Here is a 5,567-nt window from a genome sequence, read left to right as displayed (position 1 = left end):
AACATTGTCTATACGTTGCATTACTCATAACTGTTTCAATACTATAACATTTTCAATAAGCAACAGGTGTGATGGGGGGTGGGAGAGAGGGGTAAGGGGAGGGGAATGAAATCACAGGCCCGAAGCTTTATTGAATGGACAAAGACACGCAAGGGAGAGTGGGGGAAGGGGAAATCTTCAGACCTCCTCTTCCTCCATGAGATCCATCAGGTTATAGTCTCTGAGCAGACTGTGAACCAGTCTGCGACAGTCCTCAATGGACATCCTCTCCCGCTGGTGGATAAGGCGCTTTCTGGCGCACCATAAAGCGTCCTTAAAGCAACACCTCCATTCACTCATGTTCTGGCTGACAGCATAACTAGAACTGTCCTGCCATTGCAAAGGTTCAACTGGATCCCGAACCTTCAGATCTCAGCACTGGAACCAACTCATGGCTTGGAATATCTGGGTCTCATCCTAAACAGAGCTCAGGCCAGAGTTTTTGTTCCCCAAGATAAATTTCAAACTCTCTTTTCCCAGGCTCGGACTCTTCAGTCCAAGGGTCACCCAATTTTTTGCTTCTGCATGAGAAGTCTGGAGCTAGTAGTAGCGGTTTTCTAGACCGGGGGGGGGGGGGGGGTGGTCGCCAAACTTTCTAAACAAAAGAGCCAGTTTACTGTCTTACTGTCCTTCAGATTTTAGGGAGGGGCTAGACTGTGGCCATTGGGAGCAGAAAGGGTCCTATCAGTGGAAAAAAAACAATGCCCCATCTTTGGTTTCATTGAGAGGAATCATGCCCCATCATTGGTGTTAGTGGGAGGAATTGTGCCTCATCATTGGTGTTAGTGGGATGAATTGTGCCCCATCATTGGTGTTAGTGGGATGAATTGTGCCCCATCATTGGTGTTAGTGGGAGGAATTGTGCCCCATCATTGGTGTTAGTGGGATGAATTGTGCCCCATCATTGGTGTTAGTGGGAGGAATTGTGCCTCATCATTGGTGTTAGTGGGAGGAATTGTGCCCCATCATTGGTGTTAGTGGGATGAATTGTGCCCCATCATTGGTGTTAGTGGGATGAATTGTGCCCCATCATTGGTGTTAGTGGGAGGAATTGTGCCTCATCATTGGTGTTAGTGGGATGAATTGTGCCCCATCATTGGTGTTAGTGGGATGAATTGTGCCCCATCATTGGTGTTAGTGGGAGGAATTGTGCCCCATCATTGGTGTTAGTGGGATGAATTGTGCCCCATCATTGGTGTTAGTGGGAGGAATTGTGCCTCATCATTGGTGTTAGTGGGAGGAATTGTGCCCCATCATTGGTGTTAGTGGGATGAATTGTGCCCCATCATTGGTGTTAGTGGGAGGAATCATGCCCCATCATTGGTGTTAGTGGGATGAATTGTGCCCCATCATTGGTGTTAGTGGGATGAATTGTGCCCCATCATTGGTGTTAGTGTGATGAATTGTGCCTCATCATTGGTGTTAGTGGGATGAATTGTGCCCCATCATTGATGTTAGTGGGATGAATTGTGCCCCATCATTGGTGTTAGTGGGAGGAATTGTGCCCCATCATTGGTGTTAGTGGGAGGAATTGTGCCCCATCATTGGTGTTAGTGGGAGGAATTGTGCCCCATCATTGGTGTTAGTGGGATGAATTGTGCCCCATCATTGGTGTTAGTGTGATGAATTGTGCCTCATCATTGGTGTTAGTGGGAGGAATTGTGCCCCATCATTGATGTAAGTGGGAGGAATTGTGCCCCATCATTGATGTTAGTGGGATGAATTGTGCCTCATCATTTGTGTCAGTGGACCCCATTGTTGGTGTCCTCATTGTATACATTGTGGTTTACCAGGGTTATGGCTGAAGCTATCATTGTATTGGTTTTTCCAGCTGGCGGCTGGCTTTCTCATGAAACCATTCCGAGCGGTTCATGAGCTTTCCGAAGCAGCGGGAAGGGATGTTCCTCCCCCTCCTGGTGCTTGCCGTTGTTTTTGGGCTTACCGTTTTTGCCTGGAAAATGATCCGATGGTCCGGCTGGCTGCTCTCATAGACGATCAAAGAGTGGATACTCTTTGATCGCCTCTATGACCTTGGAGGACCGGAACTACGTCATAACATGAGTTCTGGTCAAGGCTGGAAGTAAATCTTTTTTTTTTATCTTTTGCTTTTAAAGTTAAGGAAGAGATTTGGGGTCTTTTTGACCCCAGATGTCTCCATAAAGAGGACCTTTCATCCTTATTTCTATTACAAGGGATGTTTACATTATTTGTAATAGGAGTAGAAGTGATCAAAAAAAAATTAAAGGCACAGTGTAAAAATAAAAAGTAATATAGAAAAAAAAAATGAAGAGACCCCATCCCTGCGCGGTGCTTGTGCACAGGAGCGAACGCATACGTAAGTCATGCAACGGTAATCGCACCACACATGTGAGGTATCACAGAGAACGTTAGAGCAAAAGCAATAATACTAGCACTAGAACTCCTCTGTACCTCTAAACAGGTAACCTGTGAAGGCTTTTTAAGCGTCGCCTATGGAGATTTTTAAGTATCGTAGTTTGCGTAATTTTAACCACTTCCATACCTGGTCTATTCTGGCATTGTTTCAACAATTAAAAAAAAAAGAAACACTGAAGTTAGCCCAATTTTTTTATTACAATGTAAAAGATGATGTTACGCCGAGGAAATAGATACCTAACATGTCACACTTTAAAATTGCGCACACTCGGGAAATGGCACCAAACTTCTGTACTTAAAAATCTCCATAGGTGACGCTTTAAACATTCTTACGGGTTACTAGTTTAGAGTTACAGAGGAGGTCTTGGGCTAGAATTATTACTCTAGCTCTAACGTTCGTGGTGATATCTCACATGTGAGGTTTGAACGCCGTTTACATAAATGGACGCGATGTACATAAGCGTTCACTGCTGCGTGCAAGTACACGGGGACGGGGCGCTTTCAATTTTTTTATTGTTTATTTTATTACATTTTTTCTATTTATTTCCTTTTTTTTCACACTTTCCCTTTAATTTTTTTTTTTATCACAGTTATTCCCATTAAAAGGAATGTAAACATCCCTTGTAATAGGAATAGGGCATGACAGGTCCTCTTAATGGGGAGATCGGGGGTCTATTAGAGCTCCAAATCTCTCCTCTGGTCCCCCCTGCAGCCGAACAGACCGAGATTGGATGTCCAGGTAAACAAAGGGGCAGAACCGGAAGTGGGGAATACTCGCCGCTCCTGGTCTCCAGGGTTACAGAGCGAGGGGAATGATGTCAGTTCCTATCTCTGTGTACAGGGCAGCCATCACCACTGGCCACATCGCTCCCGACCTCCACGATGGGACCGAAGAGCCCGGGAGAGGCGGTGGGAAGGGGGTGGAACCTCCTTCCATCACCCGCAGAAGTGATCGAGTGGCTAATTATCCACTCAGATCACTTCTGCGTTGTACAGAATCGCCGGCTGAACAAAATGATACCGGGATGATGCCCTTAGGTGCACCCACCACCCCACTATTACCACTGAACCCCAAAAACATATGGGTACGTCCATTTGGTGGAATGGTTAAAGTGTATTTTCCCCCAAAAAATTGCATTTGCAAAACCGCTTCGCAAATACTGTGTGACATAAAAAATTACAATGACCGCCATTTTGTTCTCTTTGGCCTCTGCTAAAATAAAAAAAATTTATAATGTTTGGGGTTCTAAGTAGTTTTCTAGCAAGAAACGCTGATACTGTTCGGAGGAAGATGAAGGGAGAACACCCTGAAGGCCAGTCCTAAAAGTTACCTGTTAGAGCAAATAACCAAAACATCTCCGAGAGTACCTTAACTGTTTTGCTGCGAGGAACAAATGCAATCACCGTAAGAACGCTAAGTACAAAAATCCCAATATGGTCCACAAGGTGGTGACCTGACTTCTCTCAGATGGAACGCACAGACAGGAAGTGATGTAAGATACTGACAGGAAGTGATGTAGGTCCACAGAGGAAGCGATGTCAGATATAAATAGGAATTTCAGAGGCCAGTTGGGAGGAAGAAGAGAGGAGACATAGCTGGATGTGGCAGTGGTAATAAGATATTATTTTCTATATATAATCTTTAATTACATAAAGAAAAATTTCTCCTTCCTTTTTATGCCGGAGGAACAGAAAGAGTGGAACGCATAACACTGAGAATCAGATTGCAGTCCCCCGGTGAAATCACATAAGTAGGATGAGCAGCAAAACTTCCTCCAGCTCTCCTGTAGCGCCCTCACCAGGCAGAGCCGAGGTACTCATAATCTATCTGGGGAAGAGGCAGAGCTCGGGGTGACCCTGACACTCACCTCTGGAAATATTCAGCAGCTTTCCTCCCTCGTCACTACTAACATTAATCCCATCCTCTGCCCCAACACCAACTGGGCCCACACGCCTCACCCCCCATCTAACACCACTGTCCCCCATTCCTCACCCCCCATCTAACACCGCTGTCCCCCGCTCCTCAACCCCCATCTAACACCGCTGTCCCCCACTCCTCACCCCCCATCTAACACCGCTGTCCCCCGCTCCTCAACCCCCATCTAACACCACTGTTCCCCATTCCTCACCCCATCTAATACCTCTGTCCCCCATTCCTCACCCCATCTAACACTGTTGTTCCCTCACTCCCCCCATCTACTACCACTGTCCACCATTCCTCTCTCCCTATCTATCACCGCTGTCTCCCGCTCCTCACCCCCCATCTATCTCTGCTGTCCCTCACTCCTCACCCCCATCTACCACCACTGTCAACCACTCCTCACCCCCCATCTAACACCGCTGTCCCCCGCTCCTCACCCCCCATCTAACACCACAGTCCCCACTTCTCACCCCCCCATCTAACACCGCTGTCCCCCATTCCTTACCTCTCATCTAACACCGCTGTCCCCACTCCTCACCTCTCATCTAACACCGCTGTCCCCCCGCACCTCACCCCCTATCTAACACCGCCATCCACCATTCCTTACCCCCATCTATCACCCCTCTTCCCTACTTCTCGTTCCTCATCCAACACTGTTGTTCCCCTCTCCTCACCCCCCTTCCCACACTGCTCACCTATATTCCACAACCCTCACAGACACTGTTGTCCCCCACTCCTCATTCCCTCATTCTTTTTTTTTTTTTCTTTATTTAAGAAGAGGTTGCAGTATAAACAGAGTTAAGGCACATCAGGAAAAAATGAGATGCAATCTGACAACAACATCATAAACATTGTTTCGTCAAAAAGGTTAAATTGGTTGAGAATGAACATGGTCAACTGGACCAGAAAGGTGGGGTCAAACCCCTCCCGGACGTGCATAGTAACTGACATTGAAATGAAACAAGGGCTGATGGATTTGGGGATAAGTCCTCATTCCCTTATTCAACATTGCAGATCTCCACTCCTCACACCCCATATTTCACGCTTCTGTCCCCCACTCTTCACCCAGACCCAACGCTGCCACCTTGCTTTCTCTCGCTACTCTCATGATATCGCTCTTATCTCTATTAATAAAGCACAGACCTGACCAGAGAGGTGAGGAGGATTCTGGGAGGTCACATGATATCACTCTTATCTCTATTAGTAAAACACA

This window comes from Pelophylax lessonae (genome assembly GCF_965119305.1).
Source record: "Pelophylax lessonae genome assembly, contig: HAP1_SCAFFOLD_771, whole genome shotgun sequence".
NCBI lineage: Eukaryota > Metazoa > Chordata > Amphibia > Anura > Ranidae > Pelophylax > Pelophylax lessonae.
This window is presented reverse-complemented; position numbering follows the sequence as displayed.